This window comes from Phyllobates terribilis, unplaced genomic scaffold (assembly GCF_046119375.1).
Source record: "Phyllobates terribilis strain yellow unplaced genomic scaffold, ASM4611937v1 Scaffold_223__1_contigs__length_3252167, whole genome shotgun sequence".
Lineage (NCBI taxonomy): Eukaryota > Metazoa > Chordata > Amphibia > Anura > Dendrobatidae > Phyllobates > Phyllobates terribilis.
The window spans coordinates 2,771,485-2,795,219 of NW_027362983.1; the positions used below are offsets into that span (position 1 = coordinate 2,771,485).

The 23,735-nt window shown below is 44.3% G+C and overlaps 13 non-coding genes and 1 pseudogene across 13 annotated transcripts; all 14 read right to left on the minus strand.

The window, feature by feature from the left end:
- Positions 1-45: 45 nt before the first annotated feature.
- LOC141214602 (U2 spliceosomal RNA) lies at positions 46-236 on the minus strand. The gene has a single exon (XR_012283804.1). It is a non-coding gene; the product is annotated as a U2 spliceosomal RNA (small nuclear RNA).
- Positions 237-1,351: 1,115 nt separating this feature from the next.
- On the minus strand, positions 1,352-1,542 carry LOC141214603 (U2 spliceosomal RNA). Its single transcript, XR_012283805.1, has one exon. It is a non-coding gene; the product is annotated as a U2 spliceosomal RNA (small nuclear RNA).
- A 1,115-nt stretch (positions 1,543-2,657) lies between these two features.
- LOC141214604 (U2 spliceosomal RNA) lies at positions 2,658-2,848 on the minus strand. The gene has a single exon (XR_012283806.1). It is a non-coding gene; the product is annotated as a U2 spliceosomal RNA (small nuclear RNA).
- Positions 2,849-3,963: 1,115 nt separating this feature from the next.
- On the minus strand, positions 3,964-4,149 carry LOC141214973 (U2 spliceosomal RNA). Its single transcript, XR_012284147.1, has one exon. It is a non-coding gene; the product is annotated as a U2 spliceosomal RNA (small nuclear RNA).
- A 2,599-nt stretch (positions 4,150-6,748) lies between these two features.
- LOC141214606 (U2 spliceosomal RNA) lies at positions 6,749-6,939 on the minus strand. The gene has a single exon (XR_012283808.1). It is a non-coding gene; the product is annotated as a U2 spliceosomal RNA (small nuclear RNA).
- Positions 6,940-8,054: 1,115 nt separating this feature from the next.
- LOC141214607 (U2 spliceosomal RNA) lies at positions 8,055-8,245 on the minus strand. Its single transcript, XR_012283809.1, has one exon. It is a non-coding gene; the product is annotated as a U2 spliceosomal RNA (small nuclear RNA).
- Positions 8,246-9,360: 1,115 nt separating this feature from the next.
- LOC141214608 (U2 spliceosomal RNA) lies at positions 9,361-9,551 on the minus strand. The gene has a single exon (XR_012283810.1). It is a non-coding gene; the product is annotated as a U2 spliceosomal RNA (small nuclear RNA).
- A 1,115-nt stretch (positions 9,552-10,666) lies between these two features.
- LOC141214610 (U2 spliceosomal RNA) lies at positions 10,667-10,857 on the minus strand. Its single transcript, XR_012283811.1, has one exon. It is a non-coding gene; the product is annotated as a U2 spliceosomal RNA (small nuclear RNA).
- A 1,115-nt stretch (positions 10,858-11,972) lies between these two features.
- LOC141214611 (U2 spliceosomal RNA) lies at positions 11,973-12,163 on the minus strand. Its single transcript, XR_012283812.1, has one exon. It is a non-coding gene; the product is annotated as a U2 spliceosomal RNA (small nuclear RNA).
- A 1,115-nt stretch (positions 12,164-13,278) lies between these two features.
- LOC141214612 (U2 spliceosomal RNA) lies at positions 13,279-13,469 on the minus strand. The gene has a single exon (XR_012283813.1). It is a non-coding gene; the product is annotated as a U2 spliceosomal RNA (small nuclear RNA).
- Positions 13,470-14,587: 1,118 nt separating this feature from the next.
- LOC141214932 (U2 spliceosomal RNA) lies at positions 14,588-14,781 on the minus strand. The gene has a single exon (XR_012284120.1). It is a non-coding gene; the product is annotated as a U2 spliceosomal RNA (small nuclear RNA).
- An 818-nt stretch (positions 14,782-15,599) lies between these two features.
- Positions 15,600-15,693, minus strand: LOC141214988 (U2 spliceosomal RNA; annotated as a pseudogene).
- Positions 15,694-16,808: 1,115 nt separating this feature from the next.
- Positions 16,809-17,001, minus strand: LOC141214958 (U2 spliceosomal RNA). The gene has a single exon (XR_012284137.1). It is a non-coding gene; the product is annotated as a U2 spliceosomal RNA (small nuclear RNA).
- Positions 17,002-23,193: 6,192 nt separating this feature from the next.
- On the minus strand, positions 23,194-23,384 carry LOC141214613 (U2 spliceosomal RNA). The gene has a single exon (XR_012283814.1). It is a non-coding gene; the product is annotated as a U2 spliceosomal RNA (small nuclear RNA).
- Between the last annotated feature and the right edge of the window lie 351 nt (positions 23,385-23,735).

Consider the following 23,735-nt stretch of genomic DNA (forward strand, 5'->3'; position numbering starts at 1 on the left):
AAACATTGAATTCAATTCTTTCTGATTTTAGAAACTGCATTAAAGAAGGGGTGCACCGGTCCTGGAGATACTGCAATACCAGGTCAATGCGTGGAGTGGACAGAGCAAGCTCTTTTTCCATCTCCCTGTTCTAAAAATCCATTTAATATATGGTCCCCAGATAGGGGACGTATCAGATATTAAACTGATAAGAACAGATACTACACTTGATCTTAGCCAAAAGGCCGAGAAGCGATAACCAGAATTGGTTTCAAACTACGGAGCCACCCAAGGATCCTGAAAAGTCCATTTGTGGAGATGAGCTCCTGGACTCCCGTTAAGAAGACATGTTGTCAACCTCTAGATCCCTTACATGCCTGCACTTTTCGGCTTGCTGCTGCTGCAATCCACGCGTTTTAGATCTGCATAACTCCACCTCTTTAAACACAGCACCTTCACCCCCTGCTGTTCCCACCCGCCTCAACACCGTTGGAAGGGAGGAGAACCAATTAAGGCGGGGGGTGGGGTGGAACGAGCAGCTGTCTACCCTTAGCAGGAGGGCTCCTGATTACATACCTCTCCTGCTGCTGCTGCTGCTGGCTGTCCAGCAGCAGACTGAAGGTGGCTGCTGCTGTGCACAGGTATATAAAGGCTCAGAGCCTATTATGACACGCGCAGCCAGCGTTCCATTGCCACATTCCATCTACTGCAGGCAGGATACCTGGCTGGCTGAATGTCGCTGAGAAGCTCACAGAGACCGCCATAAGCAACAGTTTAACAGAATGCCACAGACTAATCAACCAAACTTTTTGGGTTGGGTTCTCTTTTATAGTCTGCAGGCATTAAATGAAAGAAGTCAGTGTTCCAGCAGAAGGAGACAACGTTTCAGAAAAGGCATTGTAGCAAACCAAAAAAGAAATTTTAAGCGCAGCAGAGTAACCAGCGCACATACCTGTTAGCTCAGGTGAGTTTAAAAGGCTGCTGTTGATAACAAGGGCATTTGCTAAATAGATGGTGTGTGTGCAACAATATACTGAAAGGTCAATTATATTGTGCAGCTTATCTCACCACCTGTAGTTATTTAGGTGAAAGCTCCAAAATGCTTGCCTAATATGTCTGTTTATCCAAAAGGAAGTAAAAAGGGAGAGCTAGAAAGATAGCATTGCATCACATTACATGGCAATGCAATGCACAGTTGCTGAAGTTGAACCAAAATGAGCTTGTAATCTGGCTTCTGCAACTTTGAACATGAAAAATCCAATGAGGAGAAGAAAAGCAAAGCCAAAGAGTCCATCCCCAAATCCGACAAACAAGCAAAATGAACAAAAAACATTGAATTCAATTCTTTCTGATTTTAGAAACTGCATTAAAGAAGGGGTGCACCGGTCCTGGAGATACTGCAATACCAGGTCAATGCGTGGAGTGGACAGAGCAAGCTCTTTTTCCATCTCCCTGTTCTAAAAATCCATTTAATATATGGTCCCCAGATAGGGGACGTATCAGATATTAAACTGATAAGAACAGATACTACACTTGATCTTAGCCAAAAGGCCGAGAAGCGATAACCAGAATTGGTTTCAAACTACGGAGCCACCCAAGGATCCTGAAAAGTCCATTTGTGGAGATGAGCTCCTGGACTCCCGTTAAGAAGACATGTTGTCAACCTCTAGATCCCTTACATGCCTGCACTTTTCGGCTTGCTGCTGCTGCAATCCACGCGTTTTAGATCTGCATAACTCCACCTCTTTAAACACAGCACCTTCACCCCCTGCTGTTCCCACCCGCCTCAACACCGTTGGAAGGGAGGAGAACCAATTAAGGCGGGGGGTGGGGTGGAACGAGCAGCTGTCTACCCTTAGCAGGAGGGCTCCTGATTACATACCTCTCCTGCTGCTGCTGCTGCTGGCTGTCCAGCAGCAGACTGAAGGTGGCTGCTGCTGTGCACAGGTATATAAAGGCTCAGAGCCTATTATGACACGCGCAGCCAGCGTTCCATTGCCACATTCCATCTACTGCAGGCAGGATACCTGGCTGGCTGAATGTCGCTGAGAAGCTCACAGAGACCGCCATAAGCAACAGTTTAACAGAATGCCACAGACTAATCAACCAAACTTTTTGGGTTGGGTTCTCTTTTATAGTCTGCAGGCATTAAATGAAAGAAGTCAGTGTTCCAGCAGAAGGAGACAACGTTTCAGAAAAGGCATTGTAGCAAACCAAAAAAGAAATTTTAAGCGCAGCAGAGTAACCAGCGCACATATCTGTTAGCTCAGGTGAGTTTAAAAGGCTGCTGTTGATAACAAGGGCATTTGCTAAATAGATGGTGTGTGTGCAACAATATACTGAAAGGTCAATTATATTGTGCAGCTTATCTCACCACCTGTAGTTATTTAGGTGAAAGCTCCAAAATGCTTGCCTAATATGTCTGTTTATCCAAAAGGAAGTAAAAAGGGAGAGCTAGAAAGATAGCATTGCATCACATTACATGGCAATGCAATGCACAGTTGCTGAAGTTGAACCAAAATGAGCTTGTAATCTGGCTTCTGCAACTTTGAACATGAAAAATCCAATGAGGAGAAGAAAAGCAAAGCCAAAGAGTCCATCCCCAAATCCGACAAACAAGCAAAATGAACAAAAAACATTGAATTCAATTCTTTCTGATTTTAGAAACTGCATTAAAGAAGGGGTGCACCGGTCCTGGAGATACTGCAATACCAGGTCAATGCGTGGAGTGGACAGAGCAAGCTCTTTTTCCATCTCCCTGTTCTAAAAATCCATTTAATATATGGTCCCCAGATAGGGGACGTATCAGATATTAAACTGATAAGAACAGATACTACACTTGATCTTAGCCAAAAGGCCGAGAAGCGATAACCAGAATTGGTTTCAAACTACGGAGCCACCCAAGGATCCTGAAAAGTCCATTTGTGGAGATGAGCTCCTGGACTCCCGTTAAGAAGACATGTTGTCAACCTCTAGATCCCTTACATGCCTGCACTTTTCGGCTTGCTGCTGCTGCAATCCACGCGTTTTAGATCTGCATAACTCCACCTCTTTAAACACAGCACCTTCACCCCCTGCTGTTCCCACCCGCCTCAACACCGTTGGAAGGGAGGAGAACCAATTAAGGCGGGGGGTGGGGTGGAACGAGCAGCTGTCTACCCTTAGCAGGAGGGCTCCTGATTACATACCTCTCCTGCTGCTGCTGCTGCTGGCTGTCCAGCAGCAGACTGAAGGTGGCTGCTGCTGTGCACAGGTATATAAAGGCTCAGAGCCTATTATGACACGCGCAGCCAGCGTTCCATTGCCACATTCCATCTACTGCAGGCAGGATACCTGGCTGGCTGAATGTCGCTGAGAAGCTCACAGAGACCGCCATAAGCAACAGTTTAACAGAATGCCACAGACTAATCAACCAAACTTTTTGGGTTGGGTTCTCTTTTATAGTCTGCAGGCATTAAATGAAAGAAGTCAGTGTTCCAGCAGAAGGAGACAACGTTTCAGAAAAGGCATTGTAGCAAACCAAAAAAGAAATTTTAAGCGCAGCAGAGTAACCAGCGCACATATCTGTTAGCTCAGGTGAGTTTAAAAGGCTGCTGTTGATAACAAGGGCATTTGCTAAATAGATGGTGTGTGTGCAACAATATACTGAAAGGTCAATTATATTGTGCAGCTTATCTCACCACCTGTAGTTATTTAGGTGAAAGCTCCAAAATGCTTGCCTAATATGTCTGTTTATCCAAAAGGAAGTAAAAAGGGAGAGCTAGAAAGATAGCATTGCATCACATTACATGGCAATGCAATGCACAGTTGCTGAAGTTGAACCAAAATGAGCTTGTAATCTGGCTTCTGCAACTTTGAACATGAAAAATCCAATGAGGAGAAGAAAAGCAAAGCCAAAGTGTCCATCCCCAAATCCGACAAACAAGCAAAATGAACAAAAAACATTGAATTCAATTCTTTCTGATTTTAGAAACTGCATTAAAGAAGGGGTGCACCGGTCCTGGAGATACTGCAATACCAGGTCAATGCGTGGAGTGGACAGAGCAAGCTCTTTTTCCATCTCCCTGTTCTAAAAATCCATTTAATATATGGTCCCCAGATAGGGGACGTATCAGATATTAAACTGATAAGAACAGATTTTTTTTTTTTTTTTTTTCTTAACACTCAGATTACAAGTACCATCTCGATTCCATACTTCTGAAAACGGTGATGGACCAAATCCATCATCGTGTCATTTTAAAACAAAAAAACATTATTTAATGCATATACAAAAAAAACAAAACAACAACCAGTATTTCCTCTCAGACACATAATATATAGAGGAAGGAAACAAAACACATTACTGCATTCCTCCCTTCAACGCATAATATGTTAGATACTCCAACAGTCCTTTCTCTTGCGAGAAAGATTCAAAGTTTGTATTCACATAATCTATCCATGTCCTTCCCACCTTATAGGTTTCAAAAAACCTCTCTTTATTTGCCTTCACACTTGCGATTACCTTTGGAAAAAAAGCTTCAAAACACACACCACTTCCCTTCATTTCCGCAATTCCTTTTTTAACTTTGTCCATTTCTTTATCAGCTTCCTCCTCTTCTGTTTGCCTCTGAACCTCTACCGTCTTCTTTTTTTCTTTCTTTTCCGCCTTTGCACTTTCCATCTTCTCCTTATTACTCTTTCTCTTTGGGCATTCCTTAAACCTATGCCCAATTTCCATACACAGGTTACACTTATTCCTTTCTACTGGACATGATTTAGAAACATGTCCTTCCGCTTTACACTTCCAACACTTTTCTGCAGTACAGTCTTCACGTTTATGACCATATACCTCACAAATTGAACAAAAGGAATCCATCCCATTAAAGAATAAATTCCCACTTACTTTACCAAGCTTAAACCTTTGAGGCGGGTAGGAAAAACTCCTATCCTTGTTCATGTTAAATTCCACAAAAAATTTCCACTTTCCCGTCCATACTCCGAATTCATTCATTACTTTACCTTTTGATACTACAGACTTGGCAAAACCACTCAAAAACGTGACAATGTCCTCTTCTGGAACCAGTGGTGAAAACATTTTCACTGTCACCATCTTTTCACTACTAAATACGTGACGTTGAAACCGAATTCCAACAAACTTCTCATGTCTCAATTCATCAAAAGAATCCATATAGTTCTCCAAAATCTTCCTAGACTCAAAAAACACGTCATAGACACCCTTTTGGGGATAATCCATAACTGCCACGATGTCTTCTTTATTCACCTTTGCGACACCCAAGATGATCTCCTTCATAATAAACCGAAAGTCCTTAACCTTCTGACAGTCTCTCCGGACAAAAATCCGGAAAGCGGTCTCCACACGTGCATGTTCTGGAACCTCCAACTTCGGCCACAACTCCGCCTCTGTTGCCATGATTCTCCAACAGAATGAGCGTAATCTCCACTCCAACACACAGAAGGAGCGAGTATGATCACTTCCCGTTGTCTGGGGACTAAGCCGACACGCCTATAGCAGCAAGGGGGTGAAGTCCCCACAATTAGGTAAGGACGATCCCCCAAGGCCGACGAGCCAGGTACCCTAGACACCTCCAACCAAAACCAAGGCAGCAATCGCTAAATCACTGCACTTGATCTTAGCCAAAAGGCCGAGAAGCGATAACCAGAATTGGTTTCAAACTACGGAGCCACCCAAGGATCCTGAAAAGTCCATTTGTGGAGATGAGCTCCTGGACTCCCGTTAAGAAGACATGTTGTCAACCTCTAGATCCCTTACATGCCTGCACTTTTCGGCTTGCTGCTGCTGCAATCCACGCGTTTTAGATCTGCATAACTCCACCTCTTTAAACACAGCACCTTCACCCCCTGCTGTTCCCACCCGCCTCAACACCGTTGGAAGGGAGGAGAACCAATTAAGGCGGGGGGTGGGGTGGAATGAGCAGCTGTCTACCCTTAGCAGGAGGGCTCCTGATTACATACCTCTCCTGCTGCTGCTGCTGCTGGCTGTCCAGCAGCAGACTGAAGGTGGCTGCTGCTGTGCACAGGTATATAAAGGCTCAGAGCCTATTATGACACGCGCAGCCAGCGTTCCATTGCCACATTCCATCTACTGCAGGCAGGATACCTGGCTGGCTGAATGTCGCTGAGAAGCTCACAGAGACCGCCATAAGCAACAGTTTAACAGAATGCCACAGACTAATCAACCAAACTTTTTGGGTTGGGTTCTCTTTTATAGTCTGCAGGCATTAAATGAAAGAAGTCAGTGTTCCAGCAGAAGGAGACAACGTTTCAGAAAAGGCATTGTAGCAAACCAAAAAAGAAATTTTAAGCGCAGCAGAGTAACCAGCGCACATACCTGTTAGCTCAGGTGAGTTTAAAAGGCTGCTGTTGATAACAAGGGCATTTGCTAAATAGATGGTGTGTGTGCAACAATATACTGAAAGGTCAATTATATTGTGCAGCTTATCTCACCACCTGTAGTTATTTAGGTGAAAGCTCCAAAATGCTTGCCTAATATGTCTGTTTATCCAAAAGGAAGTAAAAAGGGAGAGCTAGAAAGATAGCATTGCATCACATTACATGGCAATGCAATGCACAGTTGCTGAAGTTGAACCAAAATGAGCTTGTAATCTGGCTTCTGCAACTTTGAACATGAAAAATCCAATGAGGAGAAGAAAAGCAAAGCCAAAGAGTCCATCCCCAAATCCGACAAACAAGCAAAATGAACAAAAAACATTGAATTCAATTCTTTCTGATTTTAGAAACTGCATTAAAGAAGGGGTGCACCGGTCCTGGAGATACTGCAATACCAGGTCAATGCGTGGAGTGGACAGAGCAAGCTCTTTTTCCATCTCCCTGTTCTAAAAATCCATTTAATATATGGTCCCCAGATAGGGGACGTATCAGATATTAAACTGATAAGAACAGATACTACACTTGATCTTAGCCAAAAGGCCGAGAAGCGATAACCAGAATTGGTTTCAAACTACGGAGCCACCCAAGGATCCTGAAAAGTCCATTTGTGGAGATGAGCTCCTGGACTCCCGTTAAGAAGACATGTTGTCAACCTCTAGATCCCTTACATGCCTGCACTTTTCGGCTTGCTGCTGCTGCAATCCACGCATTTTAGATCTGCATAACTCCACCTCTTTAAACACAGCACCTTCACCCCCTGCTGTTCCCACCCGCCTCAACACCGTTGGAAGGGAGGAGAACCAATTAAGGCGGGGGGTGGGGTGGAACGAGCAGCTGTCTACCCTTAGCAGGAGGGCTCCTGATTACATACCTCTCCTGCTGCTGCTGCTGCTGGCTGTCCAGCAGCAGACTGAAGGTGGCTGCTGCTGTGCACAGGTATATAAAGGCTCAGAGCCTATTATGACACGCGCAGCCAGCGTTCCATTGCCACATTCCATCTACTGCAGGCAGGATACCTGGCTGGCTGAATGTCGCTGAGAAGCTCACAGAGACCGCCATAAGCAACAGTTTAACAGAATGCCACAGACTAATCAACCAAACTTTTTGGGTTGGGTTCTCTTTTATAGTCTGCAGGCATTAAATGAAAGAAGTCAGTGTTCCAGCAGAAGGAGACAACGTTTCAGAAAAGGCATTGTAGCAAACCAAAAAAGAAATTTTAAGCGCAGCAGAGTAACCAGCGCACATACCTGTTAGCTCAGGTGAGTTTAAAAGGCTGCTGTTGATAACAAGGGCATTTGCTAAATAGATGGTGTGTGTGCAACAATATACTGAAAGGTCAATTATATTGTGCAGCTTATCTCACCACCTGTAGTTATTTAGGTGAAAGCTCCAAAATGCTTGCCTAATATGTCTGTTTATCCAAAAGGAAGTAAAAAGGGAGAGCTAGAAAGATAGCATTGCATCACATTACATGGCAATGCAATGCACAGTTGCTGAAGTTGAACCAAAATGAGCTTGTAATCTGGCTTCTGCAACTTTGAACATGAAAAATCCAATGAGGAGAAGAAAAGCAAAGCCAAAGAGTCCATCCCCAAATCCGACAAACAAGCAAAATGAACAAAAAACATTGAATTCAATTCTTTCTGATTTTAGAAACTGCATTAAAGAAGGGGTGCACCGGTCCTGGAGATACTGCAATACCAGGTCAATGCGTGGAGTGGACAGAGCAAGCTCTTTTTCCATCTCCCTGTTCTAAAAATCCATTTAATATATGGTCCCCAGATAGGGGACGTATCAGATATTAAACTGATAAGAACAGATACTACACTTGATCTTAGCCAAAAGGCCGAGAAGCGATAACCAGAATTGGTTTCAAACTACGGAGCCACCCAAGGATCCTGAAAAGTCCATTTGTGGAGATGAGCTCCTGGACTCCCGTTAAGAAGACATGTTGTCAACCTCTAGATCCCTTACATGCCTGCACTTTTCGGCTTGCTGCTGCTGCAATCCACGCGTTTTAGATCTGCATAACTCCACCTCTTTAAACACAGCACCTTCACCCCCTGCTGTTCCCACCCGCCTCAACACCGTTGGAAGGGAGGAGAACCAATTAAGGCGGGGGGTGGGGTGGAACGAGCAGCTGTCTACCCTTAGCAGGAGGGCTCCTGATTACATACCTCTCCTGCTGCTGCTGCTGCTGGCTGTCCAGCAGCAGACTGAAGGTGGCTGCTGCTGTGCACAGGTATATAAAGGCTCAGAGCCTATTATGACACGCGCAGCCAGCGTTCCATTGCCACATTCCATCTACTGCAGGCAGGATACCTGGCTGGCTGAATGTCGCTGAGAAGCTCACAGAGACCGCCATAAGCAACAGTTTAACAGAATGCCACAGACTAATCAACCAAACTTTTTGGGTTGGGTTCTCTTTTATAGTCTGCAGGCATTAAATGAAAGAAGTCAGTGTTCCAGCAGAAGGAGACAACGTTTCAGAAAAGGCATTGTAGCAAACCAAAAAAGAAATTTTAAGCGCAGCAGAGTAACCAGCGCACATACCTGTTAGCTCAGGTGAGTTTAAAAGGCTGCTGTTGATAACAAGGGCATTTGCTAAATAGATGGTGTGTGTGCAACAATATACTGAAAGGTCAATTATATTGTGCAGCTTATCTCACCACCTGTAGTTATTTAGGTGAAAGCTCCAAAATGCTTGCCTAATATGTCTGTTTATCCAAAAGGAAGTAAAAAGGGAGAGCTAGAAAGATAGCATTGCATCACATTACATGGCAATGCAATGCACAGTTGCTGAAGTTGAACCAAAATGAGCTTGTAATCTGGCTTCTGCAACTTTGAACATGAAAAATCCAATGAGGAGAAGAAAAGCAAAGCCAAAGAGTCCATCCCCAAATCCGACAAACAAGCAAAATGAACAAAAAACATTGAATTCAATTCTTTCTGATTTTAGAAACTGCATTAAAGAAGGGGTGCACCGGTCCTGGAGATACTGCAATACCAGGTCAATGCGTGGAGTGGACAGAGCAAGCTCTTTTTCCATCTCCCTGTTCTAAAAATCCATTTAATATATGGTCCCCAGATAGGGGACGTATCAGATATTAAACTGATAAGAACAGATACTACACTTGATCTTAGCCAAAAGGCCGAGAAGCGATAACCAGAATTGGTTTCAAACTACGGAGCCACCCAAGGATCCTGAAAAGTCCATTTGTGGAGATGAGCTCCTGGACTCCCGTTAAGAAGACATGTTGTCAACCTCTAGATCCCTTACATGCCTGCACTTTTCGGCTTGCTGCTGCTGCAATCCACGCATTTTAGATCTGCATAACTCCACCTCTTTAAACACAGCACCTTCACCCCCTGCTGTTCCCACCCGCCTCAACACCGTTGGAAGGGAGGAGAACCAATTAAGGCGGGGGGTGGGGTGGAACGAGCAGCTGTCTACCCTTAGCAGGAGGGCTCCTGATTACATACCTCTCCTGCTGCTGCTGCTGCTGGCTGTCCAGCAGCAGACTGAAGGTGGCTGCTGCTGTGCACAGGTATATAAAGGCTCAGAGCCTATTATGACACGCGCAGCCAGCGTTCCATTGCCACATTCCATCTACTGCAGGCAGGATACCTGGCTGGCTGAATGTCGCTGAGAAGCTCACAGAGACCGCCATAAGCAACAGTTTAACAGAATGCCACAGACTAATCAACCAAACTTTTTGGGTTGGGTTCTCTTTTATAGTCTGCAGGCATTAAATGAAAGAAGTCAGTGTTCCAGCAGAAGGAGACAACGTTTCAGAAAAGGCATTGTAGCAAACCAAAAAAGAAATTTTAAGTGCAGCAGAGTAACCAGCGCACATACCTGTTAGCTCAGGTGAGTTTAAAAGGCTGCTGTTGATAACAAGGGCATTTGCTAAATAGATGGTGTGTGTGCAACAATATACTGAAAGGTCAATTATATTGTGCAGCTTATCTCACCACCTGTAGTTATTTAGGTGAAAGCTCCAAAATGCTTGCCTAATATGTCTGTTTATCCAAAAGGAAGTAAAAAGGGAGAGCTAGAAAGATAGCATTGCATCACATTACATGGCAATGCAATGCACAGTTGCTGAAGTTGAACCAAAATGAGCTTGTAATCTGGCTTCTGCAACTTTGAACATGAAAAATCCAATGAGGAGAAGAAAAGCAAAGCCAAAGAGTCCATCCCCAAATCCGACAAACAAGCAAAATGAAGAAAAAACATTGAATTCAATTCTTTCTGATTTTAGAAACTGCATTAAAGAAGGGGTGCACCGGTCCTGGAGATACTGCAATACCAGGTCAATGCGTGGAGTGGACAGAGCAAGCTCTTTTTCCATCTCCCTGTTCTAAAAATCCATTTAATATATGGTCCCCAGATAGGGGACGTATCAGATATTAAACTGATAAGAACAGATACTACACTTGATCTTAGCCAAAAGGCCGAGAAGCGATAACCAGAATTGGTTTCAAACTACGGAGCCACCCAAGGATCCTGAAAAGTCCATTTGTGGAGATGAGCTCCTGGACTCCCGTTAAGAAGACATGTTGTCAACCTCTAGATCCCTTACATGCCTGCACTTTTCGGCTTGCTGCTGCTGCAATCCACGCGTTTTAGATCTGCATAACTCCACCTCTTTAAACACAGCACCTTCACCCCCTGCTGTTCCCACCCGCCTCAACACCGTTGGAAGGGAGGAGAACCAATTAAGGCGGGGGGTGGGGTGGAACGAGCAGCTGTCTACCCTTAGCAGGAGGGCTCCTGATTACATACCTCTCCTGCTGCTGCTGCTGCTGGCTGTCCAGCAGCAGACTGAAGGTGGCTGCTGCTGTGCACAGGTATATAAAGGCTCAGAGCCTATTATGACACGCGCAGCCAGCGTTCCATTGCCACATTCCATCTACTGCAGGCAGGATACCTGGCTGGCTGAATGTCGCTGAGAAGCTCACAGAGACCGCCATAAGCAACAGTTTAACAGAATGCCACAGACTAATCAACCAAACTTTTTGGGTTGGGTTCTCTTTTATAGTCTGCAGGCATTAAATGAAAGAAGTCAGTGTTCCAGCAGAAGGAGACAACGTTTCAGAAAAGGCATTGTAGCAAACCAAAAAAGAAATTTTAAGCGCAGCAGAGTAACCAGCGCACATACCTGTTAGCTCAGGTGAGTTTAAAAGGCTGCTGTTGATAACAAGGGCATTTGCTAAATAGATGGTGTGTGTGCAACAATATACTGAAAGATCAATTATATTGTGCAGCTTATCTCACCACCTGTAGTTATTTAGGTGAAAGCTCCAAAATGCTTGCCTAATATGTCTGTTTATCCAAAAGGAAGTAAAAAGGGAGAGCTAGAAAGATAGCATTGCATCACATTACATGGCAATGCAATGCACAGTTGCTGAAGTTGAACCAAAATGAGCTTGTAATCTGGCTTCTGCAACTTTGAACATGAAAAATCCAATGAGGAGAAGAAAAGCAAAGCCAAAGAGTCCATCCCCAAATCCGACAAACAAGCAAAATGAAGAAAAAACATTGAATTCAATTCTTTCTGATTTTAGAAACTGCATTAAAGAAGGGGTGCACCGGTCCTGGAGATACTGCAATACCAGGTCAATGCGTGGAGTGGACAGAGCAAGCTCTTTTTCCATCTCCCTGTTCTAAAAATCCATTTAATATATGGTCCCCAGATAGGGGACGTATCAGATATTAAACTGATAAGAACAGATACTACACTTGATCTTAGCCAAAAGGCCGAGAAGCGATAACCAGAATTGGTTTCAAACTACGGAGCCACCCAAGGATCCTGAAAAGTCCATTTGTGGAGATGAGCTCCTGGACTCCCGTTAAGAAGACATGTTGTCAACCTCTAGATCCCTTACATGCCTGCACTTTTCGGCTTGCTGCTGCTGCAATCCACGCGTTTTAGATCTGCATAACTCCACCTCTTTAAACACAGCACCTTCACCCCCTGCTGTTCCCACCCGCCTCAACACCGTTGGAAGGGAGGAGAACCAATTAAGGCGGGGGGTGGGGTGGAACGAGCAGCTGTCTACCCTTAGCAGGAGGGCTCCTGATTACATACCTCTCCTGCTGCTGCTGCTGCTGGCTGTCCAGCAGCAGACTGAAGGTGGCTGCTGCTGTGCACAGGTATATAAAGGCTCAGAGCCTATTATGACACGCGCAGCCAGCGTTCCATTGCCACATTCCATCTACTGCAGGCAGGATACCTGGCTGGCTGAATGTCGCTGAGAAGCTCACAGAGACCGCCATAAGCAACAGTTTAACAGAATGCCACAGACTAATCAACCAAACTTTTTGGGTTGGGTTCTCTTTTATAGTCTGCAGGCATTAAATGAAAGAAGTCAGTGTTCCAGCAGAAGGAGACAACGTTTCAGAAAAGGCATTGTAGCAAACCAAAAAAGAAATTTTAAGCGCAGCAGAGTAACCAGCGCACATACCTGTTAGCTCAGGTGAGTTTAAAAGGCTGCTGTTGATAACAAGGGCATTTGCTAAATAGATGGTGTGTGTGCAACAATATACTGAAAGGTCAATTATATTGTGCAGCTTATCTCACCACCTGTAGTTATTTAGGTGAAAGCTCCAAAATGCTTGCCTAATATGTCTGTTTATCCAAAAGGAAGTAAAAAGGGAGAGCTAGAAAGATAGCATTGCATCACATTACATGGCAATGCAATGCACAGTTGCTGAAGTTGAACCAAAATGAGCTTGTAATCTGGCTTCTGCAACTTTGAACATGAAAAATCCAATGAGGAGAAGAAAAGCAAAGCCAAAGAGTCCATCCCCAAATCCGACAAACAAGCAAAATGAACAAAAAACATTGAATTCAATTCTTTCTGATTTTAGAAACTGCATTAAAGAAGGGGTGCACCGGTCCTGGAGATACTGCAATACCAGGTCAATGCGTGGAGTGGACAGAGCAAGCTCTTTTTCCATCTCCCTGTTCTAAAAATCCATTTAATATATGGTCCCCAGATAGGGGACGTATCAGATATTAAACTGATAAGAACAGATACTACACTTGATCTTAGCCAAAAGGCCGAGAAGCGATAACCAGAATTGGTTTCAAACGACGGAGCCACCCAAGGATCCTGAAAAGTCCATTTGTGGAGATGAGCTCCTGGACTCCCGTTAAGAAGACATGTTGTCAACCTCTAGATCCCTTACATGCCTGCACTTTTCGGCTTGCTGCTGCTGCAATCCACGCGTTTTAGATCTGCATAACTCCACCTCTTTAAACACAGCACCTTCACCCCCTGCTGTTCCCACCCGCCTCAACACCGTTGGAAGGGAGGAGAACCAATTAAGGCGGGGGGTGGGGTGGAACGAGCAGCTGTCTACCCTTAGCAGGAGGGCTCCTGATTACATACCTCTCCTGCTGCTGCTGCTGCTGCTGGCTGTCCAGCAGCAGACTGAAGGTGGCTGCTGCTGTGCACAGGTATATAAAGGCTCAGAGCCTATTATGACACGCGCAGCCAGCGTTCCATTGCCACATTCCATCTACTGCAGGCAGGATACCTGGCTGGCTGAATGTCGCTGAGAAGCTCACAGAGACCGCCATAAGCAACAGTTTAACAGAATGCCACAGACTAATCAACCAAACTTTTTGGGTTGGGTTCTCTTTTATAGTCTGCAGGCATTAAATGAAAGAAGTCAGTGTTCCAGCAGAAGGAGACAACGTTTCAGAAAAGGCATTGTAGCAAACCAAAAAAGAAATTTTAAGCGCAGCAGAGTAACCAGCGCACATACCTGTTAGCTCAGGTGAGTTTAAAAGGCTGCTGTTGATAACAAGGGCATTTGCTAAATAGATGGTGTGTGTGCAACAATATACTGAAAGGTCAATTATATTGTGCAGCTTATCTCACCACCTGTAGTTATTTAGGTGAAAGCTCCAAAATGCTTGCCTAATATGTCTGTTTATCCAAAAGGAAGTAAAAAGGGAGAGCTAGAAAGATAGCATTGCATCACATTACATGGCAATGCAATGCACAGTTGCTGAAGTTGAACCAAAATGAGCTTGTAATCTGGCTTCTGCAACTTTGAACATGAAAAATCCAATGAGGAGAAGAAAAGCAAAGCCAAAGAGTCCATCCCCAAATCCGACAAACAAGCAAAATGAACAAAAAACATTGAATTCAATTCTTTCTGATTTTAGAAACTGCATTAAAGAAGGGGTGCACCGGTCCTGGAGATACAGCAATACCAGGTCAATGCGTGGAGTGGACAGAGCAAGCTCTTTTTCCATCTCCCTGTTCTAAAAATCCATTTAATATATGGTCCCCAGATAGGGGACGTATCAGATATTAAACTGATAAGAACAGATTTTTTTGATTGAATATATCTTTTATTAGCACAAAAAATAAGTTAACAGACAGTGTACAGTGCCGCAGCCCAGTACACACAGAATTCTACATCATATTTACATAGCATGAGGATACGACGCACTAACTAGACACATCACACCCCTATGCTACACAAAACACTCAATCTGAAAGAAAAAGCATGTCAATCAATACAGTACGACGAACCGTGATAAGGGTTGGGGATTGGGAAAAAGGGGATGGGGAGGGGAAAATCACAGGCCCGAAGCTTTATTGAAAGACAAGACACATAAGGGGAGAGGGGGAGGAGGGGTTTAGTCCTCGTCCTCGTCCTCCGGACCGTCCATGATGGAATAGTCTCTGAGCAGGCTGTGGATCAGCCTGCGGCAGTCCTGGATGGACATCCTCTCCCTCCTCAAGATGAGCCGGTTCCTGGCGACCCAAACGGCATCCTTGAACCAGTTCATAAGGCGCCAAGCCTCCTGGATGGCTCCGACGGTATGAACCCCAGGGAAGAGTCCGTAAAGCACAGAATGGTGCGATAGGCTCGCCCTGGGGACAGAGTTCCTCAGGTCGTCCTCAAGTGCAGTCAATAGGCGCTGTGCAAATCCGCAGTCCCAAAAAGTGTGCAAAGATGTTTCCTCCACGAAGGGGCACCTTGGGCAGTACTGGGTCTTGCACAGGTTCCGGGCATGCAAGAATGACCGGACGGGCAGTCCGCCCTGAATCGCCATCCACGACAAGTCCTTGTGCCCGTTGGTCAGCCTGTCAGATGACACATTTGTCCACACAGTCTCCAGCGTGTCCTGGTGAAGTCCTGTGATGTTCTCCACGTCATCCTTGGCTCTGATTAGCTTGTGGATAGTTTTGGGCTTCCACAAGTCGGGCTTGAGTCCCTCCAGTTGATAAGAACAGATACTACACTTGATCTTAGCCAAAAGGCCGAGAAGCGATAACCAGAATTGGTTTCAAACTACGGAGCCACCCAAGGATCCTGAAAAGTCCATTTGTGGAGATGAGCTCCTGGACTCCCGTTAAGAAGACATGTTGTCAACCTCTAGATCCCTTACATGCCTGCACTTTTCGGCTTGCTGCTGCTGCAATCCACGCGTTTTAGATCTGCATAACTCCACCTCTTTAAACACAGCACCTTCACCCCCTGCTGTTCCCACCCGCCTCAACACCGTTGGAAGGGAGGAGAACCAATTAAGGCGGGGGGTGGGGTGGAACGAGCAGCTGTCTACCCTTAGCAGGAGGGCTCCTGATTACATACCTCTCCTGCTGCTGCTGCTGCTGGCTGTCCAGCAGCAGACTGAAGGTGGCTGCTGCTGTGCACAGGTATATAAAGGCTCAGAGCCTATTATGACACGCGCAGCCAGCGTTCCATTGCCACATTCCATCTACTGCAGGCAGGATACCTGGCTGGCTGAATGTCGCTGAGAAGCTCACAGAGACCGCCATAAGCAACAGTTTAACAGAATGCCACAGACTAATCAACCAAACTTTTTGGGTTGGGTTCTCTTTTATAGTCTGCAGGCATTAAATGAAAGAAGTCAGTGTTCCAGCAGAAGGAGACAACGTTTCAGAAAAGGCATTGTAGCAAACCAAAAAAGAAATTTTAAGCGCAGCAGAGTAACCAGCGCACATACCTGTTAGCTCAGGTGAGTTTAAAAGGCTGCTGTTGATAACAAGGGCATTTGCTAAATAGATGGTGTGTGTGCAACAATATACTGAAAGGTCAATTATATTGTGCAGCTTATCTCACCACCTGTAGTTATTTAGGTGAAAGCTCCAAAATGCTTGCCTAATATGTCTGTTTATCCAAAAGGAAGTAAAAAGGGAGAGCTAGAAAGATAGCATTGCATCACATTACATGGCAATGCAATGCACAGTTGCTGAAGTTGAACCAAAATGAGCTTGTAATCTGGCTTCTGCAACTTTGAACATGAAAAATCCAATGAGGAGAAGAAAAGCAAAGCCAAAGAGTCCATCCCCAAATCCGACAAACAAGCAAAATGAAGAAAAAACATTGAATTCAATTCTTTCTGATTTTAGAAACTGCATTAAAGAAGGGGTGCACCGGTCCTGGAGATACTGCAATACCAGGTCAATGCGTGGAGTGGACAGAGCAAGCTCTTTTTCCATCTCCCTGTTCTAAAAATCCATTTAATATATGGTCCCCAGATAGGGGACGTATCAGATATTAAACTGATAAGAACAGATTTTTTTTTTTTTTTTTTTTTTTTTTTAACCAAATCAGATAGGCCGGAGCATAAGCTCAATCAAATCGACTTACAAAAGCCTTTCATTGACACTTAGCCTTTCATCACACTTGGTATATAATCAAAAATAAAACCAAACCTTATCATCAGGTACATTATACACTACTAATTAAACTTTACCAAAAACCTCCACTTTTTAAACTTCCAGATCCCTTCAGCATCTATAATACTTCCACGTTCCTGATCCCAGAGGTATATTACATACATACGTGACAGAATCAATCTCAAACATTCATTAACTGACATTTTCTTCCTTTTAAAAACTAACAAATTCCTCGCATCCCACAAACTTTCAATTACACACACCACCAACAACCATAAAATCCTATCCTTAATTCTACTACATGCACCCATCCCAAACATAGCAAGTTTCCAATTAACATACTTTACACCCACCAATTCCTTGCAAAGTTCCCCTATACCCTTCCATACATCATATGCAAAATCACAATCCCATACCATATGTCTAACATGCTCTCTCAAACCACATCCATCCCTCGGGCATACCTCAGATTTAACTAAATCCTTCTTCTTTTGCACATCTCTAACAGGCAAAATGTCATGCAATATCATCCAAGCGATATCTCTCTGTCTGTTAGTCACACCATCTATACTTAATTTTCTCCACATCTCGGTTACTTCCTCCCCTCTCAACCCATTGATATTACATACCACCTCACGCTCACGCACCATCCTAATGACTTTCTTCTTTTGCCTAAAATCACTCATGTTAACGGACAACAAATCATACTTCCTTACAAATTTCTCAACACAACCATACCATACAGGACACTTAAAAGCAACAGGCACTCTAGCATCCCTTTTGACCCACTTTAAGCCATAAAGCATCCATCCAGCCGAATACTTCATCATATAAGCACACTTATTACTTTTCCCTAGAACCACCACCACCATTTTCACGTAACTAATCCCTAAAAAGAAATCAATATTTGGAAAATCCAAACCACCATTTACACATAACTTATAGACATATTCCCGTTTCAATTTCTCCATGCGACTTCCCCAAAGAAAATTAAAGATGAATTTCTCAGTTTTCCTAATTTTCTTAAAAGCAGCAGGATATACATTCGCAACAAACAACAAAATAGGCAAAATAACCGCCTTAATAATCAGAACTTTCCCAGTCAGAGTTAGTTCTCTCATTCGCCAAAAATTCAACTTGCGCACCACTCTCACCCCACAATCTTCCCAACTCTCATTTCCTTTCAAATCATCATTAAACTTAATCCCAAGCACCTTTATTGCACCATCCTCACACCTCACACCATCCATCCGTACATTCCTCTCACCAAAACATTTAAAGGAACTCTTAGTCCAATTGACCTTAAAAGCTGAGACACTACAAAACAAACTTAATATCAACCTTGCCCTACTCATCGCAGCCATATTCCCACTCACAATCACTACATCATCCATGTAACCTAGAATTCTCACATCCTTTCCATTACTCCTAGGAATAATCACACCTCTCATAACCTTATCCTTCCTAACCATACACATCAACACTTCAATCACACTAATAAACAAAAAAGGGGACATAGGGCACCCCTGACGCACTCCTGATTTAATTCTCACTTTCTCACTCAACCACCCATTCACCAAAAATTCACTTGAAACATTACAATACAAACTCCTAACACAGTTTACAAAATTCCTGGAATAACCCATCTTAGACAAAACCTTAAACATAAAGCTATGTGACACACGGTCAAAAGCTTTTTCAAAATCAACCGAAAACAACAAACATTTCTGCTTACGACTCATACAATCCCCAATCACATCACGCAACAACACCAAATTTTCAGTCATACTTCTCCCAGGCACTGCACACACTTGATCTTCATCCACCACACCGCCAATCACTTCCCGCATCCGGCTAGCCAACAATTTACTAAACACCTTATAGTCTGCATTCAAAAGGGTGATTGGCCTCCAATTCCCCAAATCCTTTTTATCACCTTTCTTATGAACCAAAACCACCACCCCATCTCTCATAGATTCACTCAACATATTCTCCGTGAACATATACTGGCACACCTCCAATAAGTCATTTCCCATCGTGTCCCATTCCTTAACATATAACTCCACGGGCAGTCCATCCTTCCCAGGTGTTTTATTCTTACTCGCAGACATCACCACTTTTTTAACTTCATCCAACACAATTACATCATCCAATATTTCACGTTCATCCTCACCCAAACAACCTTCTAAACACCCCAAAGCATCAGTCAACATCCTATCATCAACCCATTTTTCCCCATACAACTCCTTATAAAACAACACCACCTCCTGCATCACATCCTTCCCACTCACACACACCCCATCACCATTCACCACCTCATCCATATCTACTTTCTTCCCAAAAACTTTTTTGAAAAAAAACCTTGTGCATTTCTCATTTTTCTCCAAATGTTCAATCTTAGAACGGTAAATAATTTCTTTCCCTTTACCCTCAATATATTTCTTAATCTCTTCTTTCACTTGACACATCAAAACATCCACATCCACTCCAATCATCCTTAACTTCCTCAGCCACTCCAGTCTAGAGCTTAAATCATTAAATTTTGCTCTATTCATTGCTGCTTTCCTCCTGCCCCTTTTTCTAAAGAAAAAACCAATCTCACTCTTCATCCAGTCCCACCACTCAAGCACATTCCTGAAATCACTTTTTTTATCCCTCCACCTAACATACATTCGCCTAAAATCACGCATGATCCTATTATCTTCCAGCAAACGCACATTAAGTTTCCACACGCCACCACCATATACAAAGGAAATCTTACCTTCTAGACGTGCCCTCAAACACACATGGTCAGAGAAGGGAACATCTTCCTGCTGGAAATTCCTACAAATAACATTTTGTGAAGAAAAGAAGATACGGTCTATTCTAGACTCTATGCCTCCCCTGTCGGCCTTATAGGTCGCAGGAGGTGGATTACCTAAAAAAACTTCCGCAGCATCCTGTAAGGAAAAATCCGCCACAAGACTCTTGAGTCTTTTACCTGTAACATCCATCTTATCCCCCTCCGTCACACAATTGAAATCTCCAACAAAAATTATTGGCATTTTGCCAGATAAAAAAAAACATAATTTCTCAAAAATTTCCAGCCTCTCCCCTTTATCTATTGGTGCATACATATTTACCACCCTAACCCTCCACCCCCTACAATTTAACTTACATATTACACACCTCCCCGCCTCCACCACCATGTAACTTTCTATCTTAACACTATAACCCTTCACCAAAACACCTACCCCACAATTTTTATTACATACAGAACCAGACCACACACTTTGACCTAAAGGCCATGCATTTTCACTTAAGGGATCGGAGATCCCACACTCCTGGACACAGTATACGTCCGCATCCAAGTTGCTCAAGTAGTCCAAAATTGCCACTCTTCTCGACTCAGATTTAATCAGCCTAACATTTAGCGACAAGATGCTGAGAGCAACTTGGGCACCCATCTATTAATTTGATGTGGCAGGTCACGACAACATGCCCACCTGTACATCATCCTAACCCTTCTGGGGGTAGGACGCTGGACGTGCAGATATCATAGTTTGTGCCTTCCCCCAAAAAAGACACATCTTGGGGATCGGATGCAGTAGGGTACACCCGGGCTGGACTCACACTGCAGTCACTTAAAGGGGAAAAGGATGGTTCAGTTTTCTTCTTTTTCTTCACTGAAGCGCCTCCATCTTCATCTGAACTATAATCCCGCCGCTGGGGGTCAAAGTCCCCCTGACCTCCCTCCTCCTCAAGGTCAGAAACGACATCGCTCCAGGCCACATGCGGTGTTCTGGTCAGATCAGACTCCTCTTCCCCCTGCAATGTAACCATCATGTCTGGAATTTCAGCCTCCAGATCCTCCACCGGGGCCACTTCCATGCCTATACGATCATCAGTTATTGTCTCAGACTCACTGACATCTGAAGCCACAGACGCGGCCCTCTGCACCGGTGGCTCAGGTGCCAGCTCCATATTTCCTCTTACATTCACACGAACCAGTTCTGGAAAAGCAACCCGAGCCTCCTCCTCATCCAGGAAAGCCAGAGTAGATATCGGAGCAGTCGGAGTTGGAGCAGTCGGAGTTGTAGCTGTGGGTGCAGGAGATTCATTTCTTCTCCTTCCCCTTCCCGCTGCCCCTGCATATGAACCAGGATGGAATATACAGTCTCTGAAGGCATGCCCCTTCTCTCCGCAGAGATTACAGACTATTTCATTTTTGCAATTATTGGAAGAATGACCCACCTCATTGCACTTCCTGCAAATAATCTGTCTGATGTCGCATGCTTCCTGAGTATGGCCATACCTCCTACAATGACGACAAAACCTGGGCGCATTGGGGAAGAACAGGTAACCCCGCTCACTCCCAATGGAAAAATTTGATGGAGGATAATGTATACCCCCTGGTTCATCAGGACTTTCCCGGAACTTGACCATGAAACGATATTTACCGGTCCATAGTTCCTCCTCATTCATGACTTTTACTGCCACCTTGGTAATATAGCAGTGCCTATTTAGAAAGGCATAAATCAAAGCCAAGTCCACATGTGGGTTGTACATGAAAACAGTCAGAGGTACCTCTTTGGAGCAATACAAGATGACAAAAGTCAGCCCATCCAAATATTGATTGTCCAGATTCTTTTTCAAACAATCATAGAAATTGTTGCAAACAGCCATAGAAGTAAATACAAGATTATACTTGCTTTTGAATTGCTGGAGGCACAAGATTTCTTCCTTCTTCACTTCAAGGAGTCCAAACAAAATCTCCTTCACCACGAAGCTGAGGGTAAAGATTCCTTCTTTGCCTTCTTCCACATCAATCTGGATTCCAAACTTCACTCGAGCCTCACCGGGCCCAGCGTATCGAATGCGTCCCATTATCGCTAGTCGTGTCTACTGGCCAACTCCTTATAGCAGCAAGTGGCTTAAGCCATAAAATGGCGATGCCACAGGGCCAAGAGTTAACGCACAGACAGCCAAATGACTAGACCCATTACAGATCTGAGCCAAAAGGCCGAGAAGCGATAACCAGAATTGGTTTCAAACTACGGAGCCACCCAAGGATCCTGAAAAGTCCATTTGTGGAGATGAGCTCCTGGACTCCCGTTAAGAAGACATGTTGTCAACCTCTAGATCCCTTACATGCCTGCACTTTTCGGCTTGCTGCTGCTGCAATCCACGCGTTTTAGATCTGCATAACTCCACCTCTTTAAACACAGCACCTTCACCCCCTGCTGTTCCCACCCGCCTCAACACCGTTGGAAGGGAGGAGAACCAATTAAGGCGGGGGGTGGGGTGGAACGAGCAGCTGTCTACCCTTAGCAGGAGGGCTCCTGATTACATACCTCTCCTGCTGCTGCTGCTGCTGGCTGTCCATCAGCAGACTGAAGGTGGCTGCTGCTGTGCACAGGTATATAAAGGCTCAGAGCCTATTATGACACGCGCAGCCAGCGTTCCATTGCCACATTCCATCTACTGCAGGCAGGATACCTGGCTGGCTGAATGTCGCTGAGAAGCTCACAGAGACCGCCATAAGCAACAGTTTAACAGAATGCCACAGACTAATCAACCAAACTTTTTGGGTTGGGTTCTCTTTTATAGTCTGCAGGCATTAAATGAAAGAAGTCAGTGTTCCAGCAGAAGGAGACAACGTTTCAGAAAAGGCATTGTAGCAAACCAAAAAAGAAATTTTAAGCGCAGCAGAGTAACCAGCGCACATACCTGTTAGCTCAGGTGAGTTTAAAAGGCTGCTGTTGATAACAAGGGCATTTGCTGAATAGATGGTGTGTGTGCAACAATATACTGAAAGGTCAATTATATTGTGCAGCTTATCTCACCACCTGTAGTTATTTAGGTGAAAGCTCCAAAATGCTTGCCTAATATGTCTGTTTATCCAAAAGGAAGTAAAAAGGGAGAGCTAGAAAGATAGCATTGCATCACATTACATGGCAATGCAATGCACAGTTGCTGAAGTTGAACCAAAATGAGCTTGTAATCTGGCTTCTGCAACTTTGAACATGAAAAATCCAATGAGGAGAAGAAAAGCAAAGCCAAAGAGTCCATCCCCAAATCCGACAAACAAGCAAAATGAACAAAAAACATTGAATTCAATTCTTTCTGATTTTAGAAACTGCATTAAAGAAGGGGTGCACCGGTCCTGGAGATACTGCAATACCAGGTCAATGCGTGGAGTGGACAGAGCAAGCTCTTTTTCCATCTCCCTGTTCTAAAAATCCATTTAATATATGGTCCCCAGATAGGGGACGTATCAGATATTAAACTGATAAGAACAGATACTACACTTGATCTTAGCCAAAAGGCCGAGAAGCGATAACCAGAATTGGTTTCAAACTACGGAGCCACCCAAGGATCCTGAAAAGTCCATTTGTGGAGATGAGCTCCTGGACTCCCGTTAAGAAGACATGTTGTCAACCTCTAGATCCCTTACATGCCTGCACTTTTCGGCTTGCTGCTGCTGCAATCCACGCGTTTTAGATCTGCATAACTCCACCTCTTTAAACACAGCACCTTCACCCCCTGCTGTTCCCACCCGCCTCAACACCGTTGGAAGGGAGGAGAACCAATTAAGGCGGGGGGTGGGGTGGAACGAGCAGCTGTCTACCCTTAGCAGGAGGGCTCCTGATTACATACCTCTCCTGCTGCTGCTGCTGCTGGCTGTCCAG